Source organism: Antechinus flavipes, chromosome 2, assembly GCF_016432865.1.
Source record: "Antechinus flavipes isolate AdamAnt ecotype Samford, QLD, Australia chromosome 2, AdamAnt_v2, whole genome shotgun sequence".
Classification (NCBI taxonomy): Eukaryota; Metazoa; Chordata; class Mammalia; order Dasyuromorphia; family Dasyuridae; genus Antechinus; species Antechinus flavipes.
In genome coordinates, this window is record NC_067399.1 from 493,335,340 (window position 1) to 493,362,402 (window position 27,063).

The following is a 27,063-nucleotide window of genomic DNA, read 5'->3' on the forward strand; positions in this document are numbered from 1 at the left end:
TCCTGTCTATACAAATAGACAGGAACCTATAGAAATGGAGGGGGTGTCTCCCTATACATCAGAGACAGAATAACTTTCTAGATTTTTGGCAAATTCTCTTCTCTCCTCTCTCTCATTTAAGTCAGATAAGCCAGCCAAACTTAGATCACACAAGATCAGTTCTCTCCAATCTTCTTCCCAGAAGGATCATAAAATCATTGATTTAAGGTTGGAAGGGTCTTTAGAGATAATCTAGTCCAATTCCCTCATTTTGCAGATAAAGACACTAAGACTCAGAGGTTAAGTGACTTGCCCAAATTCACACAGATGAGAGTAGCAGAGCCAAGATTTGGATTAAAGTCATCCAATTCCTGATCCATCAGTCTTTCCACTATACCACATTGTCTTGTTATCTTTAAAAAAAAATGCCTGTCTCAGTTACAAAATGCCTTTAGAAAGCTCCAGTCTCTCACTGCTTAAATCTAACCTGCTGCTAAAGTGATTTTTCTTAAGTGTAAATTTGATTGTGTGACTCCCTTACTCGACCAACTTCTGTGGCTCCCTATTGTCTTGATAATAAAATATAAACTCCTCTATTTAATTTTAAAGGATTTTCGCAATCTGCCCCAATTTTATCTTCCCAGTTTCATTTTAAATTACTGACTTTCCTTCTATTCCTCATCTACAGCACCATCTCCCGTCTCTATGCCTTTGCCCTAGATGGCCTCCATACCTAAAATGCATTCCCTCTTACCCCCATTTCATAGTCTTCTTTTTTCCTTTAACATGCAACTCTTGCAGATGAATCTTCTTCATGAAGCCTTTCCCAGTGTCTCTCCCTCCCAAATTCCCTTTATTTAACTATTTTGTTTTTATTTGTATTTAACTACTTGGTATCTCCCCCATTAGAAAGTTCCCTCATTGTGAAGCAGAAATTGTTTCATCTTCTGCACATATGTCCCTAGCATCTAGTACAGGACAGGCATCTTGACACGTCTTTTTTTTAAAGTAAATACTTGGGGGCAGCTAGGTGGTGCAAAGCACCAGCCTTAGAGTCAGGAGGACCTGAGTTCAAATCTGGTCTCAGACACGCAATACTTCCTGGCTATGTGACCCTGGGCAAGTCACTTAACCCCAATTGCCTCAGCAAAAAATAAAAATGAAAATTCTTGTTGATTGATTAATCAGATACCAAGCCTCCACATCTGAATCTAGCCCCTTGGGAGTCATATAAGCTTCTCTCTCTCCATCCCACACCTGACATTTTCAGCTAATAAGTGAGGCTGAGGGAACAGAATAACTAACTGCAGGGCCTCCTTGATTATCTTAATGCACAGACTGGCAGTGCAAATTGGATGGCCCAGCTTGGCCAGTCTGTCCTGAGCAGAAGAATGATCACCACATAGGCAGAGGCAGTCTGGGGTTTTGTGGAAGTCGGGAGGTGGGGGAGCTAATGTTTTTTGGTTTTTTATCACAGCCCTTCTGTCCTGTGTAATAGTGTTCTGGGATAAGTCTTTTTTATTCCATAATTGTGTAGCTAATATCTCCCAGCCGAAGAAGCCCTAATTAAACTATTCAGCTTCGTCACTTCATGTTCTGAAGTGATGTTGAGATTAGCCTTTATTGCCTCTCTTTCCCTTTGACTGAGCTCGGGTGGGTAATTTTATTCCTGCTCTTGTTCATTTCTTAGAAATTTGGTCTGCCCAATTTTAGGTCTTTTCTCCTATCTTAGAACATTCAGCTCAGGAGGAAGGGGAGGAGGGGGAGCTCCAGTATTTGAAGATTTCTGTTCCATTCACTGTAAAGCTAATTTAGCAATTGTGAATGGTGCTGGACTGACATTCTGGGGGCCAGTGATTCCTCTCTTTGCTAGAGGAGACAGACTCAGGCAGCCCGGCCTGTAGGTAGGAGAATGCTGGGAGAGAAGCCACTTCCATTCCAACCCCAGTTATTCATAGAGGCAGCTCCAAAGGAGAGAGTTGGTCCAAGTATTTATATGCCATGCACTTATTGAGTTCCAAAAATCAAACTGAAATGAACCTCAGAGCTACCGGTTCATTCATTCCATAAACATGTATTAAGCATTGTTGTTTTCAGTCTTGTCTGACTCTTCATGACTCTGTGAACTTCTCTGTAGGGTTTTGTTTTGGGTTTTTTTTTTCTTTTTTTTTGGCAAAGATACTAGAGTGATTTGCCATTTCCTTCTCCAGTGTGTCCCCATTTTAAAGATGAGGAACTGAAGGGTTAAGTGACTTGCCTAGATCACACAGCTGGTGTCTGAACTCAGATCTTCCTGACTTCAAGCCTAGTACTCTATCTACTTAGCTGCTTTTTCATATAACAAGTGCTTAATAAATGTTTAATTGAATTTTTAAATTTAAAAACAATGATGTAAAGCACTGTGATAAGTGCTGCTTCTTGGAACAGTGAAAAGAGTACTGCTTTTAAAGTCAGTGCCCTGAGTTCAAACCCATAGAGAGTTTCTTACTTCTAATGTGACATTCATAGTTCAGGTCCCTTAATCCCTCTGGGCCTTAGTTCTTCATTTATAAAATGATGGGATTACATTAGATAGCTTCTAAATTCTCTTCTGGCTTCAAATCTAGGATCCTGTAAGGGAGACACAAAGTTTGGAGAAGAAGCCTCATGAAGTTTGTAGTCCACGGTCTAGCTTAGACATCTAGCTACAGTAGCCCATATTGCATGATAAGTGCATCAGAGAGTAAGTGTGCTATGTGAGGTATGAAGTACCAGGGAGATATATGTTAACAAACTTAAGAGAAAATCAAGTAAAGTTTTTCAGGATATGTTGAAAACAACTATTATTCAAACAGGACCTGCACTACTGGGAGTAGAAAAAGATTCTTTTAAATTCACACTAGGAGGAATCTTAAAGATCATTTGGTCCAACCCCATCATTTTTAAAAATAAAGAATCTGAGGCCCATTGACATAAGGTGAAAAGCCCAAGATCACAGAGTTTAAGTGGTAACTTCTAGCTTTAAATCTGTCACCATATGATTTATTCTTGCAATTTGTTATTTGCCCTAAAACAACTCTGAAGTACCACTTCACACCTCTCAGATTGGCTAAGAGGACAGAAAAAGATAATGATAAATGTTGGAGGGAATGTGGGAAAATTGGGACACTAATACATTATTGGTGGAGTTGTGAACTGGAGACCATTCTGGAGAACAATTTGGAACTATGCCCAAAGGGCTATAAAACTGTGATATCTTTTGATCCAGCAGTGTTACTACTGGGTTTATATCCTGAAGACATTTTACAGGAGGGAAAGAGACCCACATGTACAAAAATGTTTATGCAGCCCTTTTTGTACTTGCAAGAAACTGGAAACTGAGTGGATCAGTTGGAGAATGGCTGAATAAGTTATGGTATATGAATGGTATATTATTGTTCTTAAGAAATGATAAGCAGGCTGATTTCAGAAAAGCCTAGAAAGACTTATATTAATTGTTGCTAAGAGAAGTGAGACCAACTGTACCAACCAACAGAACACTGTACATAATAACAGCAAAATTATGTGATGATTAACTATAATAGACTTAGCTCTTCTCCACAATACAGTGATCCAAGACAATTCCAATAGACTTGGGATGGAAAATGCCATCTATATCCAGAAAAAAAGAATTGTGAAGACTGAATGTAGATCAAAGCATAGTATTTTCACCTTTTTTTCTTTTTCTTTCTTAAGGTTTTTTCCTTTTTGGTCTGATTTTATTTTTGCACAATGTGACAACTATGGAAATATGTTTTAAAGGATTGTATATGTATAATCTATATCAGATTTATTGTTATCTTGGGGGGAGGAAGGAGGAAAAAATGGAACATAAAATCTTACAAAATGAATGTTGAAAACTATCTTTATACATTATTGAGGAAAAAACAAAAAAAAGAAAAGAAATTTGCTTAAAATTTGGAGGAAACATTTAGCATAATAAGGAATCTGTAAAGAGAGAAGGTTAACTTTTATGACAATTGGGGTACACTATATCTTGTGTCTGTCCAGAGATAACAATACATATAGGGTTAATTAGAACAAATAAATAGCTTGATTTAAAAAAAAAAATGGGTTCCAAGCCAGGAATGAAATAATTCTGGTGGCCTGGAGAGAGAATGAGAGAGAATCTTTTCATAATTTTAAGTGACTGATCAGATATCTAGAATGCAAGGAATTATTGGATTCAGTAGGGAAATTAGAATCTACAAAATGTAGAAAGATCATCATAGGGTTGTATGGTTGAATAAAATAATTTATGCATTCAGCCCTCCCCCCAAAGAGTGATAAAGTTGCAAATGATAAAAGGTAAGGGAGTTTTTTCTGATATTTTAGCTTAAGATAAAGAACGAGATTATAAATAAATTAGAGGAACATAGGATAGTTTTTTCTTTCAAACTTGTGGAAGAGGAAGAAATTTGTGACCAAAGATGAACTAGAGACCATTACTGATCACAAAATAGAAAATTTTGATTATATCAAATTAAAAGGCCTTTGTACAAACAAAACTAATGCAAACAAGATTAGAAGGGAAGCAACAAACTGGGAAACATCTTAAAGTTAAAGGTTCTGATAAAGGCCTCATTTCCAAAATATATAGAGAGTTGATATTTTAGCTTAAGGAACCAGAAACCTAGAGAACATTCCATCATTAAAGTCATTTGAAGTCCAATAAGCTATTCCCAAAGAAATCCCCATTCAATGATAGTAGTTGGTATTCTTTATATCATCATTGTATCGATTCAGTCAGAAGGATTGCAAGACAGAAGAACCCAGGCTTTGTTAGCCTGGAACACACTCACACATCAGCTTTCAGTGACACAAGGGTTGGTTGTTGTCACCATCCCCTTGTCGTGTTGCACTAGGAATAAACTGATTCTTATCCTCATCACCCTCAAAGACAGAATTCTACTTTAAAAAAAGTTTTGTAAAAGACTCTTTTTTCCTGTATCATAATCATTTCCCATTCGAGTCTCTCTCAGCACTGAGTCCTCTCTTACAACTGACCAACAAACAGCTGTGTCCAGCCCTCTGCAAGAATACAATATTCTGCACCTGTGGTTTCCCAGCCCTTTAGCAAGAGTCAGGGAAGTGTGTTTCATCATGTGTTTTCTGGGACCCAAACTGGTAATTGCAATTAATCAAAGTTCAGCTGCCTCTTAGTGGTGTTTTTCTAAGTTGTTGATCAGGGAAATTCCATAATCAACTTGATGAGAATAGTGAATAATGAGAGTAGTGAACCTTCTTTGGAATTAATTGCTTGTTCCTATGGAGGGTGTAGGCGTATCCATTGAAGGTCTCATAAAGAGGATTTGAGTGCATCTATTGGACTATATTCAGTATTGCCTCTTTTAGGAGGACATTCCGAGCAGTTCTCAGCACTGAATAGAGAAGATTTCATTGGTTCTGGCTGGGTGTGACTGGAGTCACCCCTTTGTATTACCTGTAAAAGGGAATTTTCAATTGTAGGCTAGACGCTTTCCTTTTTTAATCCCTTACAAAGTGCAGACCAAAGTACAAAAGGACTTGAGTGAACCTGGGTCCTGGAAGACCTCTAATTGCTATCTTGGAGCAGAGGCACATGGGAACTACATATTCTTTAGTTTAATCAGCCCAAGGAAAGAATATCTGGAACTCAATTTCCTGGGTCCAGATTTAGAAAGGGAGTGACATAACTGTCAGAGAGATGGCAGGGGTGACTGGTGGGAATTTCTAAAGCCCAATTTCTGTAAGAGGATTGAGAATTCTAGAATCTCCAACCTTTGAGACAAAGGGGTGTTCCAGGGCACCCAAATCCTGGAATCAAGCCTTTTAGGAAGCTGATGATGATTTCTTCATCAGCACCAGGATTAAGAATGCCTCTTTAATTATTCCAGAATTCTGGAACCCAAATTCTAGAGGAAAAAACAAGAAGTTTCTGAGCAGCATCAGTTCTCATACAAGTGATCCCACAGGAGAAACAGAGGAGTTTGAGCTCAATGTGGAAGAAAAACAACTTGGGCTTTGCCTTTTAAGCTTACTATGAGTTTTTTGGACATTGTAAGTCTGATGAGAAAGAGGGTTATATCTTCTAACAACCTAAAGCTTACTTCCTTCTTGGAAAAATATGTCCTTTACAACTTACCCACATGCCTATGTGGATTCCTGAAGGTGAAAGAGGAATTTACCAAGATATTAAGGATAGCATTTCTAGTAAATATAAAGATAGTCTCCTCTGAGGAAGTCCAAACTGCAAATTAATGTCACTTGCCTGGAACTTAATTCTGACCCTTTTTTTAGCTAGCTTCATGACCATGGAAAAGTTACATTAATCTATCTCAGTTTTAGTTAAGAAGAATACTTGCAATCTATACTTCCCATAGTTATTTTGAGGAAAAGTTTTGTAATCCAGACAGTGTAATCATAGTGTGAGTTATTATTATTATCATTAATAGTGATTCAAAGAGGTTTTATTAAGATCCTGATAATAAGAAGCACATAGCACATCACTAGGCATGTTCTCAAAGCCTTTCCAACTTGTGGGACTTACCAGAGATTGTATTCCATGGTTCCACCCAAGGAGGCATCATATCCAAAAGTTGACTCTGGAAAGATTACATCTGGAATACTGTGTCCAAGTCTGGGCTCCATATGTTAAAGGTCACAGGGCCTGACTCATGGTAGGCCTTTAATAAATGTTTATTGATTGAGTGATAAGCTGAAAGGTGGTCACAAAGCAAAGACCCTTAAGATCATGCCGTATGTGAAGTGTGGCCAGAGGAATTGACCCAAGCCACTTGACCTAGAGATAGAAACATTCAAAGGGGACAAGATATTTGTCTTTAAGTGTCTGAAGAACCATCATGAGGAAGAAGACTCAGACTTACTCTATTTAGCCACAGAACAGAACTAGGAACAATGGAGAGAAATTGCAGAGAGGCAGATTTCCGCTTAAAGTAAGGAAAATATTCTCCGAGATTATGGCTATCCAGAATTGGAGTGACTGTCTTGGGAAAGAGAAGCTTCCCTTCCCTCCACTTGCTACAGGACTGTTTTCTAACAATGACAATTTGTTAAGAATGTTATAGAATAATTCTTATTTAGAAATGGGATGGACTAGAAAGTCTGTGAGGTCCTTTTCAACTTTAGATCTATGATCCAATGACTTCCAGATGAAGCTTATGCAATGGCTATAAATAAGAGAGGAATTAAGTGGCCTGGAGTGTGGGGGAAGGGGAAGGAAAGGGAAGAGGAGATGCAGGATACACATGAACTCACTCAGCAATATGTTAACAAAGAAACATTTTACACAGGCTGAGTTGTGTAGTTTTGCATCCCAGGCCATCACTAGTCATCTTGACTTTTGTCCTGCCACTGGACTTCAGTGACTCTGGAAGAGGATGAATCTGACGTCTTCATGCAGCCCTGCCTCATTATTGCATCTCTAGAGTCAAGACATCACCACATGATGTCATTGGTCCTCTTCAAAAATGAACAACAAACACAACAGCTTTGTATATGGAAATGGAATTTACGATGAATTGCAGTTTAGTACGAAAACAACATAATCAGAAATTATGGAACATGCAGTAAATAAACATCTAGTGTAAGACATGATCTGGTAGCTAAAATTATTCATCAGAAACTGATTATCTTTCATGGACTTCCACATGACATACCTCCACATACTACAAATATGGATCTCAAAATATTAAAACTAGAGCATTATTCCTAATAAAACTGTCTGTTCACCACTGCCTGGAGAGAATATTAATCTGAAAGAATTTAAGAATAATGTTTTTAACAGAAGTCACTATACCAAATAATCTCTGAGCTATATGGAAGGAAAAACTTTCAAAATAAAGAGATCTGGCAAAAGAAATCTAAATTATGCAAGTAGAGGATGAGGCTTGGATCACTTTCATCATCCTACCTACTACTGAAATTCCACCAAAGCTGAAATGAACCTAGAGAGAGAGAGTGAACATCAGTCTTAGCACTTTTATTCAACTACCAAAAAAGCTATTTAATTTGTGCAGTAATCTGTAGAACATTAACCTTGAAAGAATTAATAAAATAGCAACTTTGTCCCAGAATTACTTTTAATCCAAATTCCATAAAAACAATGCAAGAATAAGACAAGGAAGAGGAGGAGTAAGAAAAGTAAGAAAAGAAAAGGAAAAGGAATAGGAGGAGAGGGAAAAGAAGTGGGAAAAAAGGAGAAGAAGAAGAAAGAAGAAGATGATGATGATGGTGGTGGTAGTGGAGGAGGAGGAGAAAGAAAAGAAAAAATGAGAAAAAGGAGGAGGAGGAAGAAGAAAAAGAAGGAACAAGGAAAAGAAGCAGCAGCAACACCACCCTTTGTTTAGTGCTTTATATTCACTATGCCTTTGATCTTCACTACAGGACAGAGCTTATTACCCCCATTTCATTGATGAGGAAACTAAGACGCAGAGAAATGGCACGCTTCGCCCAGAATCACACAGGGACAAGTGGGACTTGGGCTCCGGTCCCGACTCACAGACAGATTCTGACTGCAGAATCTCGCCTCGTATCGATTGGCGGAGCCACGGATGAGAAAGGGGCCGTGTTTGGCGTCTCATTCGCGGGCATTCGGCGGGCTGCTCCTGCCGCCCTGAGTTTCCGCTTCCTGCGAATCTCTTCCCAGGTTTGTTTCTCCCGCAATTCCCGCGGCTCCGCCAGCGCAGACCTCCTCGGTCGGGCCCCAAGGCGCCTGCCCCGAGCACCTTCGGGCGCGGGCTCCGGCGGCTGAGGTGGGGTTCCTGCGTCTGGCGTGGCCTGTGAGCTCCTGCCCTCTAGCGGACCAAGCGGCAAGTACAGATTCGCAGACGGGAGAGCTGCGCGCACTCCTGGGGGACCAACACTGTGGCACAGCAGCCAGAGCCCCTCCGGACCCGGCCGCACCACGAGGCAGCCGACGGCCCGACGGAAGAGGGCGGCGGCTGCGTCTGGGCTGCTGTGTCTGCTGCCGGAGGCCGCATTCGCAACGGACGCGGCCAAACCGCAGCGCAGCCCCCGGGAGACCAGCAAGGGCCTCCACCCCACGGCCCGGGGCATCCTTGGAAGCAAACGAGCGCCTTAAGGGCCGAGGTGCCCGCGCTCTGGGAAGGGCCGAGCTGCCCGCGCTCTGGGAAGGGCCGAGCTGCCCGCGCTCTGGGAAGGGCCGAGCTGCCCGCGCTCTGGGAAGGGCCGAGCTGCCCGCGCTCTGGGAAGGGCCGAGCTGCCCGCGCTCTGGGAAGGGCCGAGCTGCCCGCGCTCTGGGAAGGGCCGAGCTGCCCGCGCTCTGGGAAGGGCCGAGCTGCCCGCGCTTTGGGAAGGACTGTCGTGTGGGCCGTGGTTAGATTTGTTCTCCGTGGCCCTGAAAAAGAAGCCCTCCGGGGCAAAGCCATAAACGGGTAGAGAGGCTCCATGGACGTACCAACTGCCTAAGCGCAAAGATAGAACGGTGATTCCGGAGGTGGCTAGTTTCCTTACGGATTCCTTTGGTCAGACTGGCAAAGCCTGGGAACTCCTCCTCAGAATTACAGTTTTAAATGTATAAAATAAACTACATATGACTGTAAAGGAAGCTGCTATATTAAAATAACGTTTTAGGTACCTAGCTATTGTAGACTCATAAATATTTGTGGGTGCACGGGCAGCTGAGCAGTGCAATGGATAAAGCCCGGGCCTGGAGTTAGGAAAACTCATCTTCCTGATTTTTGTCATTTTTTATTCATGCCTGATTCTTAATTTTCTTGGCAAAGGTAATGGTTTGCCATTTCCTTCTCCAGTTTATTTTATACATGGGGAAACTGAGGCAAACAGGGTTGAGTGACTTGTCCAAAGTCACATAGCTAGCAAGTGTGTAAGGCTGGATATGAATTCAGGCTCTTCTGACTCTAGAGCCAGCACTCTATTTATTGTATCACCTATCTGCTCTATATAAGGTATAATTATGATTTGTTTTTTGTCATCTGTTATGTTTCTTCCTAATAAGTAATACTAAACCCTAAATTTTGAGTGGTTTCACTCCTCTCATGTAAAAAGGACAAAAAAATTTGAGTATTCTACCTTACAGAAGTAAGTTCTTATTTTCATTTTAGCATTTTCTCTTTGAGAAAAGATGCTTCCTTGCATACATTTGTCTTACATTAGGGCCAAGAGGGTAATTAATGAGCAAATAAACACTTAAAAGTCATCTGAAAAACTCACTTGTTTGAAGAAAACCTTCAGTTAGTCATGTTGCAAAAAGCAATAATATTTTCTAAAATGTGAAAAGTCACTTACTAATTTATTTTTCAAGTTCTCCAACATTTCTACATGTGTGTTGAGGTAGAAATTCCATGCCAACTTCTCATAAAATAAAAATCTTCCTTCACCCCAAGGCACCCCCTGATTCTGGACTTCCATTGTCTAAAAGTGACTGCTGTTTTCTGTCTCCCCGTCTTCATATCAGAGCCAATGTCAGCAGTGCCAAACTCAATGCCACCGGGACAGTGACCAGAGGAAATAAGCTTCCTGCTGCTGGCAGGGACTGACTGACATTGCTGTCTGCCTGCTGATTGTGTCCACCTGTCTGTGAGGTCAATTAGCTTGACATGGCCCCTAACCATGGAACAGAGATGAATAATACTGCCCATGATCTCCTGGGACTCCCAGGCACCATTATGTGTTTTCCAATTATTTTTCACAGCCAGTATTAATTTTCCTAATCCATGCGGGGTAAAAAAGTTTGCATGGCAAGTGAAGTTGGCTCTTAGCACAATTTTTTTTATTATAGCTTTTTATTTACAAGATATATACATTAGCATAATTGTTAATGAGACACTAATATAACATTACACTAGAGACTTGTAGTTTGTTGAAGTTAGAAAGGACCTGATAGTTCTTCTTCTTCCTCAGGTGTAGTTTACAGAGAAGGAAACTGAGGAACAAAGTGGGAAAGGGATTTGCCCAAAGGCACACAGTAAGTGGTGGGGCTGAGACTAGATGCTGAGTCTCTGGATTATACACCACATCTCTAGACTATCCCTTCTGCAGAGCTCGGTGCTCAATAAGTAGAATCATAGACTCTGCAAGTTAGAAGGGAGTAGAAAGGTCATCTACCCAAATCCCACCTGAGCAGGAGTCCCCCCAGGGGCAGCCCCACCAATGGGTCATCCCCCTCTGTGTGAAGCCTTTCAGGAGAAGAAACCTGCTCACCACGCAGCCAGTTCCACTTTTCCCTCACACATCAATAGTTCGATGGTTTTGTGAACTCAGAGGCAGGGGTTACTCTATCAGTGCAGACCACGACCTGTCCATGCTTCCTTATCCACCACATTTCCTGTCTGTGGTTCAGTAAGTTCTTCATGTGGGTATACCTGGGGGCCAAAAGCCTTTCCCTGAGTCTTGCATAGATACTAGCCCAACACTTGGATCGTTGATCACATCTGCCATCCATCATTCTGACTGGAAGACTGACTCACCTCCCTTTCTGGTCATACATTTCCTTGATAAGTAACATGGGGAAGAATGGAGTGAAAGAAGGGGGAAAAAAAGATGGATGGATAGAATCTTTCTGTGTGCTTCACACTGTAACTACAAATACAAGCAAAAAGAAAGATAGCATAAGATACTGTGCTTTATTTAGAGTCAGGAAGAAGTGGATTTGAGTTCTGCCTCAGCCACTAATTAGTTGTGTGACTACAAGCAAGTCACTTCCATTCTTCTATAATATCTGTCTTATAGGACTGTTGAAATGTTTGAATGGGATCATGAACATCATTGATCATGTTTTTATACCACTTTTGTTCAAGTTGAAAACATTACAGGCTACTTAGACCCCCTGTGCATCTTTCCATTACCTCATATGACAAAAACTTTTTCTTCCTCTGAGAATGTGATGTTTCATGGTTTGAAGTCATTATATAACGTCACTGGAGCTGGATTACCATTAGCCTTTCCTCAACAGAGAAGTAAGGGACTCTGGGTACTAAATGCTGTGCTCAGATTGTGGGTTTCTATATCAGTTGGTTTGCTAAATTGTTTTTCTTTGTCCTGAAAGAAGAGTGCATGTCTAAGCATAGATGTAGAGTGAGGGGATAGAGGTAGGATGCTGGTAAAGGTCTATTATTTAAAAAAGAAAAGAAATCATTGAAAACTCCACTTAAAGAAAAAAGAATACTAATATTTAAAAAGATGAGTCTTTGGCAATCAGAGAACTACCTGACTGCTGAAGATACTACACAGTTTCCCAAATAGGGCAAGTTAATTATTCAATTCAGAGTCCAAGTATCTGTCCATATGCATTGTCTAATACATGTGTATACATGTTTTAGACATTCATGTATACATATATACTTGCTTGTGTACACAAAATATATGTGTGCATATACATGCATATGTACAATATATGTACAGACACAGGAGTTCAGTGGTCAGCCTATTTAAGGCAACATCATAGTCAGGACAATACACAGTTTTTACCCATTTATTCTTCCTTGTTCTGGACACCATATATTTTAATGGAACCTAAGTTGCATTCTCTCTTACAGAGTTAGGGATATTCTGAACTACTCCTCACTCTTATTAGCGGAAATGAGAAGGACCTGTTTTCCCTAGAAAGGCTACCTCATGGCCAGATCGATTTGTTTTTTGTGAGGGAGGTTTTTTTGGGGGGGCAGGTTCTGGGGCACTGGGGAAATGATTCTGTTCTATGAGCTGACAAGAGTAAAACAATGCTCTTACGTGACTTTGTAGACTAATAGGGACTGAATCCTACAAAACAGAGAGAGAGAGAGAGAGAGAGAGAGAGAGAGAGAGAATGAGACTTAAGCACTAACTCATTCACCAGGCAATGGAATATTCCAACCAAGAGGATCCCCTGGAAGGTTCAGATGGGGGACTGTCCAGACAAAGAAAGCCCTACTTTTCCCAGTGGGGATGAACATATGAAACTCCATCCCACCACTTCCCCACAGAAGTGAGAGTGGTTGAAAATATAAACAAATGACAGGCTTTTCCAAGGACCTAGAGATAGACATTAGAAATCATTTGTTACAAACCCTTCATTTTACAAATGAGAAAACAGAGGTCCAGAAAAATTCAATGATTTGCCCCATCACACAGGTATTAAATATTCAGTCAATTGCTAAACATTTATTGAGTCCCTACTGAAATATTTCTAGGCATGGTACTAGTCACTGGGGGTAGAAAGAAAAATTAAACAGTCCCTGATTTTAAGAAGTTTACATTCTATCAGGGAAACAATATATACACATATAAGTAGAAACAAAATAAATATAGGATCAATGGAAGATAATTTCAGGGGGAGTTGGCAGTAGCATGGAAGCAGTTGGGAATGGCTTCCTCTAGGATTTGAGCCTTGAAAGAAGATAGGAATTCTAAAGATGGAGGTGAGAAGGGAATACATTCCAGGAACAAAGACAGCCAGTGAAAAAGCAGGGAGATGAGAAATAGAATGTCATGTAGGAGCAATAACAAAAAGACTAATTTGGCAGGACACCAAAGTATATGTAATAAACTTGGAAAGGTGTCACAAGTTATGACAATCTTTGAACAGCAAACCAAGGGATTTTTATTTGATCCTAAAGACAAAAGGGAGCTCCTATAGCTCTTAGAGCAAGGGAAACAACTAATCAGACTTTGGCTTTAGGAATATCCCTTTGACAACTGTTTAGAATGTGAATTGGAGAAGGGAAAGGCCAGAGACAAAGGTAATCAAGGTCTAAACTAAGGTAGTATGCCCATGAGCAGAGAGAAGGGAACAAATGGGAGAAATGTTTTGGAAGTAAAATTGGCAAAACTTGACAACTGAATTAGGTATGTGGAGGAAAGAGATCATGGGGTCGAGGTTGATTCCAACATTGAGAACACAAGATAAGCCAGGATTTGAAGTCAAGTTGTTTGACTCCAAATGTAGGATATGTCCCACTATAGCTTGCTGCTTCCTGGAGCTATCCTAAAGAAGAGGGTCACAGAGATTAAAGGTTAGTTAAGGATGGATTAGGTATATCTTTAGCCATTGGGGGATTGTAAAGGACCACTCCCCTTTCTACCATAACACATTGTTTGATACTTCCATAGATTACAAAACTCACCTAAACTGCTACTTCTGGTTCAATAAGCATTTACTTAGCCCTTATAATCTGCTTATTGAGTGATACTAAAGAAGGGACATAATCTCTGTCTTCAAGGAGCTTCTTATCTAATTGAAAGGGGGAAAGCACATGTACATGTTTAAAAAAAAATTAACAATACTCTATCACTCACTACCTGGTTTTGATGCCTTTATTTGGGGAAATCAGACCTCAAGGAGAGAAAACAATTTCTGATAGAACCACATGAATGCAAGAACCAAATGTGTAATCAATGGAAGGGGCATTGGGTCTGGAGAAAGAGGAGCTGAATCCTGAGGAACTCACTATTCCTCTTTGGACCTCAGTTTCCTCATCTCTAAAATGGTACTGTTGGGCAAGCTGACCTAAGATCCCTTTTACCTCTTCCCAACAGCATGCAGTTTAGTTCCACTGTGTCTGAGGAGCAGTAGCTCCCCTGACTGCCAGGGACTCTCAGGAAGCAGAAACACTCCTGAGCCCAAGCTGACATCTCCCACGTGGCTGCAGAAGGGACCCTGGCTATGGGGCTGTCTTGTCACTGAAGAGTGGGACTCGGTCAGGAAGACCACGGAGCAGGGGATCAGAAGGCCAGTCTCCATTATCATGCAGGAGCACCTGGCAAAACAAGCTCCAGGCCTTGAGCTGGGGACAGACTGGGCAGAGATAATGAAGACTTCTCAGAGCAGCCCCCTCCAGCCCCCAGACACAGCTCAGCCTCCTGCTGCGCACTGACAGGCCTGTTACACTAATTGCGGAGTGGGTTTCAGTAGCCACCTCTCAGCATAGGGCTCTGCACACTGAGCTAATTACTAGGTTCCAGCACCACATGGCTTCTCAGCAGGAGGCCACTTGCCCTATAAATCATCATCCATGAGCAGCAGTTAGCTAAGACCATCCAAGGATGCCTCGTGGTCCACGGAGCTACCCCTGCCCCCACTTACTCCCAGGCCATCCCACCCCTACCAAGGACCAAAGACCACAAATGGATTCCCTTCTGTCTCTACTACCCTCAAGATGGCCCTGATCCTCAGACAGGTGGTACAGTGGACAGAGCCCTGGCCTGGGGCCAGAGGATGGGATCTTGGGCTTCTATTTTCCTTCTTGCAGTCTCAGGGCCTATAAAAGAAAGGGTTGGGTTAGGTTCCTCTGGGTCCCTTACAGCCCTGTGATTTGTATCAACTAGTCTAGTCACAGAGGGTTTCTGCTCTGAGCCCTCGTTGCTCTCAAAGGGTAGAATTTGCTTGTATCCCTTAGTTATTACCTGTATCTCCAAATCACATCTGGTTCCCAAGGTTACTTGGAGTGGGTCTGGAGAAGTGTTGTCAATAAGCAGAAGGTCTGCAGAGCGTCCCAGGAGTCCTCCTGCTCTAGCATCTTTATGGATGGCTTGCATAAAGGTATAAACGGCATGCTTATTAAATCTGAAGATGTCATACCATTAGGAAAATGGACAGCTAACATGCTGGATGCAAGTGGCAGGACCCAGAAAGATCTCAACAGCCTAGAATATTAAAATAAGTCTACAAAGATGAAATAAAACCGGGATAAATATAGTCTTGAACTGGAGTTTGAGAAATCAGCTTCACGAGTACAAGACTAGGTTAGATAACAGTTTGTCTGAAAATAATCTGGGGGTTTCAGTGGCCTGACCATTCACTGAGAACAAATAGCATGATGTAGGAGGAAATAAAGTCATGTAATCTTAACCTGATGAAAGCACACATGAGTTATTGTGTTCAAGGATGTCTGGGAGAGAGTGCACAGAGGAGTGTGATCAGGATTGTAAGAACTGGAGACCACGTCATCAGGAGAGGCTGAGAGAACTGGGGATGCTGAAGCCTGGGGAGAAGGAGATTCAGGAGGGATACAATAGCTGACTTCAAGTATACAAAGGCCTATCATGTGGGAAAAGGAATAGATTTTCTGCCTGGCTTCAGATTGCAAAAAAAGAGGAGCAGTGAGATGGAATTTTTACGGTAGTAGATTTTCCTAACAGAGTTGCCTCAAACTTAAAAACGGGCATCTTGGCAGTTGTATTGGTGCATTTCAAGCAATGACTCTCCTCAGGCATGGGATAGCAGGGATTCTTGTGTAAGTAAGAATTACATTAATTTGCCACTAAGGACCTTAAGATTCTGTGATTCTGTAAAATCACAAAGCAGGCTAGATCTTCAGAATTCCTGATTTGTCTCCCTGAGAAAAAAGTAATAAGACTCACCAAAACTTTGATTAAATTCACTTTACTTCATTCAGCCAATATTTAAATGATACCTAATATATGACCAAATTCAAGAGGATTGTGAGAAAGTCAGAAAGTCACTGAGTTTGGAATCAAAAGACTTGAATTTGAATTCCAGGGCTCTGCTTCCTTAGTACTTGGGTGACTCTGGGAAACAAATATGAACTATCTGCATTTTTGTTTTTCTTCCCGGGTTATTTTTACCTTCTGAATCCAATTCTCCCTGTGCAACAAGAGAACTGTTCAGTTCTGCAAACATACATTGTATCTAGGATATACTGTAACATATCTAACATATATAGGACTGGTTGCCATCTAGGGGAGGGGGTGGAGGGAGGGAGGGGAAAAATCGGAACAGAAACGAGTGCAAGGGATAATGTTATAAAAAAAAAAATTACCCTGGCATGGATTCTGTCAATATAAAATTATTATTAAATTAAAAAAAAAAACATTGAGAGGGAGAAATAAAGAAAAACCAAAAGAAAAAAAAAAGTACTTGGGTGACTGCACAAAACTTTTAACCTCTCTGAGTCTCAGCTTTTTCCTCTGTAAAATGGTGGGATTGGGCTAAATGACATCTAAAGTCCCTTCTAGTTCTAAATCCCTTGATATAGCTAAATAATGTTACAAATTTTAAATAGGTTCAGACTAAGGGTTTTAAGTGTCTATAAGAAAGGGAAGGTCAATTTGAAGATCTGAAGTAGTTAAGGAGGAGACGTCTGATATGAGATAGACTTTGAAGAAGAGATGGGTTTTAAATAAATGAAATGGAGGAATTATCCTTTGCCATGTTAAGTGTTAAGGATGATACAAAAAACTCCACTAAGTTAATCCGATGTCGCTTTTCCCACCTTACCATGGAGGCCACAGAATGTTTTTAGTGGAGAAATTCTAGTCCATCCAAGAGACAGCAATGGTGTTCATTAAGTAAAAGCCCAGAGGGCCAGGCCTGAGAAGTCTGTCTGTGTCCCTGTGTATGTTGTACATTTTTTCCTTTGTAGTATGGCCCAGATGACAGGAGACAGCAGAAGTCACTAACAGTCCTGCCTCTACAAAGCGAGTCAGAGCTTTGAAGGGAAGGGAGAGTTGGCCACAAGATGGAGAAATCTCCCTTCTCGGCTGAGAGGAACTTAAGGGAGCCTCAGTATGACACTATCCCAGCACAGGAGCTAAACGGGCTGAACAGCTTATCCGTCTTCATTTATTAATTTATTTATTGTAATAGCTGATTAATTTATTGATTGTCGGTTCAGCATCATGGACAGTCCCAGCCAGGCACTCTCTGCAAGGAGAATGGCTTCTTGGGGGTCACTCCAGCAGTACTCACGCCAGGTGGCAAATCGCTACAAACTTTTCGCTCCTTCCTGTTTCTGAGCCTGCCCGTGGATCATTCTTATCTCCTGCAATGGCCTCTTCCTCACCAGTCTTCTCCTCTCCTTCTTTGAAATTCTTGTCTCTTTGAGGGACATTTCCAAGTTATCCCCTTTGCTGTCACACCCTCAAACCTAGTCCACGTGTGCACATGTATATATAGCTGGCACATTACTGCCCGTGCTTAGTTTTTCATGCTTCATTAGCCCTATAATTTTTTGATACTCACAGATACTGCATTGTATAAACACTCTTAATCTTTTGGATATGTTCTTAGCGCCCCCCCCCCCCTTTAAGACTCTGAATATCAGAAGTTCAGAAAGCATGAAAAAAAATTGCTGGGCTAAGAGTCAGGAAACATAAGCGCTAATGCTCCTCCCGTCCCCGCCACCCCCACCCCCCCCACCCCATCCCCGTCTAATTTGCTATGTAGACATATTATGCCCTATTCTCTTGGCCTTAGTTTCCCCAGATGTAAATGAGCATCTTGAGCTCAATAGAACCTCAGACTTGGAAGAGACTTGAGAAAAATCATTGAGAACTTTTGAAACTCTGACTTTTGTGAGGGAAAGGTACAAGAAAGTGGTATGTTTCACCTTCACATTTTAGGGGCTCAGAAGAATCATCCTCTTTCCCCCCTGAGGATTCAGGTGCTTGTTTGGCCTGTTTGGAAGCCTGAGCAATCTCTCCAGAATCCTCAGGCGTTTTTCCACTCCTTTGGTTGCCCAATTTAACAAATACACCTCCCTTAGAACAAGGCATTCAAATGAAGGTTTTCAGTGCAGATAATTTTCAGAGCCAAGGAGAGCTCTCCTGTTGGAGTTCTTGTTGTTGTTGTTGTTGGGCTGTTGTTGTTTTTTAAATGGGTAGGAGAAAAGGTTGCTTTCTCTCTAGAAATCTGCCTTTCAGTTCATCCTGCCCTGAATCTAGGAGGGAACCCAGGACACACTCAGAGCCAGCAGTGAATTGCTTCTGCAGCACAGAGTGTGACGGAGAAGCCACAGGCAGCTTCAGCTCCCCTGGGGCTCAGAACATTGACTCAGCAGCCTCCAGAGCCAAGCTGTTGGCAAGGAGCTCCTCCCGGACATCTGAGCTGAGAAAGATAAACCTGAGCAAGTGGAAGGAAAGAAACTGCGTTAATGAATAACTGCAGTAACTGTGTCTTCCAACTGGACTGGAGTCTATTGATTACAGGCCCGTGCGCAGAGGCTCCTGGGGCAGCTGTACACTGGGAGCTGTGGGCATCTGTGCCCAAGTGGAGTGCAGATTTAGGTTTTCAAGGACAGTCTCCCAGAATTGTTAAAAGCTCCTCAAACATTCCAGAGTCAGAGCAAAGCTCTGCTGATCAGGACCAGTGGCTCTCCCAGCCTTCTTCAGCTATGAAAAGAAAGGACAGAGCTAAAAATTGCACCAGTTCCCCATGCCCCAGTGCAGCCCTCACTACATACAATAGGGCCTCTATCTTGGGCAAGTGAAGACATCACAAGCCTTCCAGATCTGGGAAAGAAGCCAATCCGAGACCTTAGATTTCTTCTGGGGCAATAGATCATTACAGCAAAAAACAGGTGCAGTCATTAGAGCACCAGGCCTGGAATCAGGAGTACTCCTCTCCTCAAATTCAGCTTCAGACATAATATAATATGTGTGACTCTGCACAAGTCACTGAACCCTGTTTGGCTCAGTTTCCTCATCTGTAAAATAGGTTGGAGAAGGAATGGGCAAAGTGCTTCAGTATCATCACCAAAAAAACCTCACCGAGATGATTAAGAGTTGGTTGTGACTAAATAACCTCTGACAAGATTGACAAAACCTGAATTCAAGTCCTAGCTCTTCCATTGACTGTCTGTGTGATATCCTTGAATCTCTCTGGACCTCTTTTTCTTCAGCAGTAAAATGAGGGAATTGGACAAGATGGTTATTATTTTCTCTTTGAGCTCAAAATTCTGTAATCCTAAAACAGACCAAAGAATAAAAACCCTGAATCTCAGGAGCTGGGCACTGTACACTGGCCTGTGAGCACCTAAGGATGATCTGCTAAGTGGACATGATTTTCTCCAACTCAGCTTCCATGTAAAGACAAACTAGGTTGTGAGAAGCCCAGTGGGGAAATATGGAGGTATTACTGGACTTCTGAAACCCAAATAACATCCCAAGGCCCTGAGAAATGGTACTTCACAGCTCAGAGAGCACTTCAAAAAGAATAATTTTGTCAGGAGACTTGAGTTTAAATTCCAGCTCTGCTACTTATTACCTGTGTAATCTTGGACAAGATCTTTTAACTACTTTATATTTATTTGTGCTCTTTATAAAATTTATTCCATGTGTTTATATATATGCAAATATTTATACTTATTCTCTATATATATTTATCAATCAACAATTTGGCCCTTGTCAGGCACTATGGATCCTACTTTGTATTTATTTGTATTTGCTTTCTTTATTTTTATGCTCTATGTTTATATATAGGTAGATATATTCATAGTATATATATTTATACATAAATTATATATATATATATCATCTTTATATACATATATATCAACATATACATATCAATAATTTGATACCTACAATGTGTCAGGCACTGTGGTTACTACTTTGTATTTATTTGTATTTGTTCTCTTTTATTATATATATATATATATGCATACTACTTTGTATTTATTTGCATATGTATATATACTTTTTTGTACTCATTTATATCTGTCATCTATATTTATTATTATATACATAGATATTCAAAATATAGCTATAGCTATGTGTGCAAAATAAATATATAGAGATGCATTATAGATACAAAAGACGTATATATGTATACAGGATACTCTATATATGTAATATACATATGTATGTATATTACATATATAGAGACTAAACATTTTTATTTTATATATTTATATTTGTTCTCTATATTCTATGTATATATAGAGAGGCATACTACTTTGTATTATTTGTATTTATTCTGATCATATTTATTCTTTATAATATTCTCTCTATATACAGAATATTCTATAGGATTCATTATGTATACATGTATTTTCTGTTTAATTTGTTCTGTAGATATAGATATTCAATGTATTTATACATATTTGTATATCCTATATGTATACACAAATACAGAATAAACAGAGAACTAATGCAATCAGTACAAAATGGTACAGTTGGTACCTAATAAATGATTCTTGATTAATTGTACCTTTGACCTCACTCTCCTTATCTTTTCCCTCTTTAAAAAGGGTTACCAAAGTACTTTACATTTCTGGCATTCAGTGATCAACCTTTGGAGGCTGAGGAAATGGACAATCAAGGAGCTGAGACAATGCTCCTGTCCATTGATGGTTGAAGTGACTAAACCTTAAAGGGATGAAGAGATTGCCTCATGTTACAGAATAAACACTCACACAGCAGTCAGGAGACCTGGGTTCTGGTCCTGATCCTGCCACTGAATGGCTGTGTAACTTGGACAACTCACTCTCCTCTGGGTCCATTCTTCCCAAGCTGACATCCCCAGATTCCATGAATCTAGCTGAAAGGAGAAGAGGGGGAGGACAGGATTGGTGCTAAGTTGTTTGGGTAGCATTTCCCTTCTGCAATTTCCAGGATTCAGTGCAAGACTCTGAAGGTCAAATCACAACCAGGCAGATTTTGTTGGAACTTCACGGGCCACTTACCTTTTATGCAGAATGCTTTGTGAGCTGTTAATCTTCCAGGTGTGGGTCTCACTGTTCATCCTTTCCTTTGTTCTAAAAGGAAGGAGTCCAAGGAAACCCTTTCTTAGTCTTTGGCTTCCTCCCACTTGCTTCTCCATTCCGGACATGGCAACCACCTAATGGAAGGGTTGGTTTGGAAATAATTAGCAAGTTGAATGGTTCACTGTCTTCTGAAGGCTTTGTAGTCAGTTCACTTCAGGTATTGGAGAGTTTCTCTTCTTGGAGCATTGTGCTAGGTGTTGGGGCCAGATACAAAGATGCATAAGATATGATCCCTTCTCTCAGGATATTTATTGTCTGATATGTGTGTGTGTTGGGGGGCAGGGATCTGATATATAAACCATTTTAATTTAGTTCCATTTAATTCAGTTCTCACTACCATTTGCTGTTTTAACTCCTTTATATACAAGGCAAAATGAGATATGGTCAAAGAAGAAAATCTAAATAAAATTCTGTAAGACTATTGAAGAGAGAGAGAAAATTTTCAGCAAAGGGGATGGGAATGGGAAATTGGGAAGAACAGAGTAGGAGGGCTTCACAGAGGAGGTGGCACCTGATCCTGACTTCCAAGGAATAGATATTCATATTATAAAGTCAATATTGTGGCCTGCCTAGCTCCCTGTTTTTTCATCTTTCTAACTTTCATGGCTCAGCCACCTCATATCTCCCCTGCAAATTCATCCTTGTCCTAGAAGCTCTGATCAATCAATCCAAGTCCTTAGCAAGAAGAATATAAAAGAAGACAATCGAATTTTCCTGTGGTAATTGTCCATATATGGCTGATTGTTCAGATTGGCTGGCTATTACAAATGTATATTATCTTAATTAGACTTTCACTGAAACAAGACAAACACATCTGTACATCCCTAATGAATCATACTATTCTATAATATTCCCAGACCTCTAATCTCTCCTCAAATCTCCCTTAGCACCCCATCATCTCAACCCTCACCTCATTGTATTCTCCCTCCCCCCAAAAAAGACCAATCTGTAAAAAATCTCTTCTCCCCTCCTCTTCACCTCACATCACTTGGAGGAAAATGGAAGGCGATGTCTTCATTCTGTCCTCCTTTACCCCAGCCTGAGATGAAGAGGTAACCCTTCTCCTTAACAAGGTCAACACAAACTTTTGATCCCTTAACAGTTCTCCAGCAAACTATTCCACTTTTCATACTCTTTCTTATCTTCAATTTCTTCCTTTCAAGTTCCTTCTTCCTTCCTACCCATAAATATACTCGTATCACCCCTCAATTTAAAAAAATTCATTTAATTCTATCATCCTAGTAGCCATTATCTTATATACTCCTTCCCTTTCTTGCTAAATTACTTAAGAAAATCATTTATTCTTAGTACCTCTACTGCCTCTTTGCCCACTTTCTTCTAAACTTGACTTCCAACCACCTCATTCACCTAAAACTTCTCTCTCCAAAGTTACCAGTGATTGCTTAATTGCCAAATCTAATGACTTTTTCTCAATCCTTATCCTTTTTGACCTCTCTGTAGTATTTCACATAATTAATCACCTTCTCCTCCTGGATCCTTGCTTCTCTCTAGGTTTTCATGCTACCAATAGTTCCTGGTTCTCTTCCTATCTGTCTAACCACTCTTTCTCAGTCTCCTTGCTGGTTCCTCATCCACAATATGCTCTCCTATGGCTGGCCTCCAAAATTCTGTCCTGGGCCAATTTCCATTCTGTTTCTTTACTATTTTGCTCTGGTAGGCTTATTATTCATCTCTAGACAGTTAATGACCAGATCAGTATCCAACCCTAGTCTCTCTCTTGAGCTATAGCCACATATCTCCAATTGTCTCTTGAACATCTCAAACTAGATTTGTTAGTCTTCTTAAACTTAACATGTCTAAAACAGAATTCATTATGCTTTCTCCCAAACCTCCTGCATTTCTGAATTTCCCTATCATTGTTGAAAATACCATCATCCTCTCCCTACAACCTCAATATCATCTTTGACCCCTCACTCTCTTTGACTCCACAAGTTCAGTCCATTGCCAAGTCTTACTGTTTCTACTTCACAATATCTTTTGTATCCATTTCCTTCCTCCTCTCACACCTTCATCGCTTCTCATCTGAATTACTTCAAGAGCTACCTCACTGGTCTGCCTGCCTCCATTCTCTTCCCTGGTCCAACTGACTCTCCCTTCACCTGCCAAGGTGATTTTTCTAAAGTTCAAGTCTATCCACGTCACACCCTTGCTGAAAGAGCTCTGGGAGCACCAAGGACTTCCAGGGTAAAGTTCTCTGGCGTTTCCATTCTTCTTACACTTTATACACACACACATACACACACACACACACACTCTGATCCAGAGATCACTGGTCTGTTTGAATTTATTCAAACACACTCTCAAGTTTGCACTAACTGCCCCTTATGCCTGAAATGACCTGCCCCTCTCTTCTGCTTTCTTTATATTTGATCCCAGAGGTCCTTGAGTGCTACTAGAGCTCCCTGAGCAAGAGTGTGACAAGGATAGACTTGAATTTCAGAAAAATCACCTTGTCAAGTGAAAGGAGAATAATCAGCTGGACCAGGGAAGAGACTGGAGGCAGGCTGACCAAATAGAAAGTTAATATATCTAGTTTTTTTACATGTTGTCTCTGTGCTCATCCCCCCACCCCCCACCCCCCACTGCCGTGTAATGTATATTCCTCAAAAGCAAGGATTGTGGAGTTATTTTATTTTGTTTTTCTTTGTATCCTCTATACTTAGGATAGTACATGGTACATAGTAAATGCTTGCTATCTGCTTGCCTGACTGATTGATCAAACTGTTTTATCTTTCTCATTCTGCTCTAACCTGAGTACTCCAGTTCCCCAATAAATGGATTCCTGCCTTCAGCCCAGGAACCTTTAATATTTGGGTGTCCTGCCTAGTCCCTAAATCTCAACCAGTGCTTGGCTAGCCTGTATTTTATCTCATTTCAAAAAAAACTTTTGGTAAAACAGAAAAAAAAAAAAGAACCCTTACTATGGTCATCATGTTGTGGTGAAAAGAACACCGTATTTGAAAAAAGAGAACCTGGCTTCCAATCCTTACTCTGATTCCATCTGTTCAACCTTCTCCTTTTATAGATGAGGAAGCGGAGACAAAAAAGGAGGAATGGCTTGCCAGGCTTTTTAATCCATCTTTTCTGACCCTGAACACAATATCTGGAGGTTGTGTTTTCCCCCCCACCACCACACCATGGTGTTTCTATGGTTCCATGCTGCCTCTTTCTCACACTTAAAGAATAAAGATCCAAGGCACTTCCAATAGACTTTCAGATAGAAAATGCCATCTGCATCCAGAAAAAGAACTACAGAGATTGAATGTAAATCAACACATGCTATGTTCACTTTTTTTTCTGTTTTTCTTTCTCTCCCTTTTGTTCTGATTTTTCTCTCCCAATGATTCATAAAGCAATGTATATTAAAAATAAATTAATTAGTGGCAGCTAGTTGGTGTAAGGAATAGAGCACCAACTCTGAAGTCAGGAGGATCTGAATTCAAATGTGGCCTCAGACATTTAACACGTCCTAACTGTGTGACCCTGGTCAAGTCACTTAACCCCAATCATCTCAGCAAAAGCAAATAAAATAAAATAATTTTAAAAAAAGAATAATGAAATTAAGAGTAGGATGTCCAGACAAGGAAAGTTAGAGGAAGATTAGAAGGGAGACCAGGAGTGTGGCCAGAAAGAGGAAGATCAATCAAGACAAACCAATATTTACCTCAGCTTTACTCAAGGTCATATAGCTGATAACTAGTGGATGGATCCAGGATTTGAATCCACGTTTTCTCTCTCCCAGTCCTTGGCCCTCATGATCCCAATACTGGCTCCACTCTCCCAGCTAGCATAGCCTAAGCATGTTTCTCTTGCATTACATCCACCGGAAATCTTTAGGAAACATTTTTCCTTTTCATGGGAAAAATTTTTGTGAACTAATACAAAGTGTAGAAAGAACTAACTATATAATATACATGTGACTTCAAAAATGTTAATGGAAAGAACAACAAAAACAAAACAACACAGAATGCTAATGTGATTATAATGACTAAACCTGACTCCAAAGAAGAGATGAAAAATGTACTTCTCTTCCTTTTCAGAGTTGAGGATCTATGGTGTGCTATATTGGAAATACAGTCAGACCCTAGAAACAGCTGTGCTGTCATCCAATGGATGACTGCCTGGATAAAGGAGAAGGAAAGCTATATTCAGAAATGAAAAGCATGGAAAAACAAAAAACATCAATAAAAATGTAAAATATAGAAAATAACAAATCAACAGTTCTACTCATTGAAAGCATAAGGATCATTGTTCTTCAAAACAATGACCATGACACTTTGCTTCTCAATCCCATTCTATCTTTGACATAGGCAGTATAGTCTTTCAGAGGATTCAGAGATGAAAAGGATTTCCAATATTATTTAATACATCCTGTCATTTTTCAAATGAAAAGGCTAAGGCCCATGCAATGAGGGGGGGACATGACTGGTCAAAGATCTCACAGATAATGAGTAACAGAGCCAATGTAAATCCAGTATTAATTTCAAATCCATCATTCTTTCCACATAACCAAGAAGTTGTGTTCCCTTGCAGAGGAGAAACTGGGGATTGAGTAACATAGTAGAGTCAAACTCAAGTCCTCTGATCCAGATTTAATATGCTTTCTATGAAAACAGATTCAATTTGTTTGTTGCAGAAAATATGGAATTTGGAGTCAAAGAACCTAACTAAAAGAAGTATAAAATTTAGCTAATGTTCCCATTCTCATGGAGCTTCTAGTTTCATAGGAAGATTCAATAACAAAACAAATGTTATATGAAATTGTTCATCAATTGTTATTGATGTTGTTCATCCTTCATTCTCAAAGAGGACCAATAAGATCACATGTGATATTTTGTATATGAATTGGATTTATCACTTAAAAACAAAATAAATAAGGTCTGATGCGTAGGATTGTTATGGTCCCAGAGTATCAGAGAAAATTCCCTAGAAGAAAAAGCATTTTAATAGGATTTCAAGAAATAGATAGTAAAAAGGATGAATGATAAGTGAAATAGGTGAACTCATTGCTCAGTTGTTTCACTTGTTTCTGACTCTGTGACCTCATCTGGAGTTTTCTTGGCAAATATTCTGAAATGGTTTGGCATTTCCTTTCCCCAGCTTCTTTTACAAATGAAGAAACTGAAGCAAAATAGTGTCTAGTTTTAGAGTTTGTCCTGTTTTTATAGTAGTTTCCAAAGTTTGAAAATCTCAGCATAATAGGGGCACTGAATTTGGAGTCAGGGGACCTGCATTCAGAATTTTTCCACTGTCAGTTATAAATATCCTCTGTCAGTGTAATCTTGGACAAAGCGCTTCCCCTCCTGTGACTCAGATTTCACATCTAAAAATTAATTTAACTTAAATGACTTCTAAATTATTTTTAAGCTCTAAATCTATGGCCTACAGACTGTGATCTCTATGTTTTTTTTCCTGTCTGGCTATAAATTTTGTGGCCATACTCATGATTAACAAAGTTGTTTGACAAACAAAAACATCCTCCATTGCCAGACAAAGAATGGACAGTTCATAGTGCCTGTTCGGGAGAAGTATAAGGAAGTTGCCATCCCCGTTTGGTGCCTGGAAATCAATGAAGTCTTTC

General features: G+C 40.3%; 1 protein-coding gene across 3 annotated transcripts in view; it reads left to right on the forward strand.

Moving 5' to 3' along the window:
- Positions 1-27,063, forward strand: part of GNAO1 (G protein subunit alpha o1) — a 250,072-nt gene that overhangs the window by 171,518 nt on the left and 51,491 nt on the right. The window lies entirely within an intron of this gene.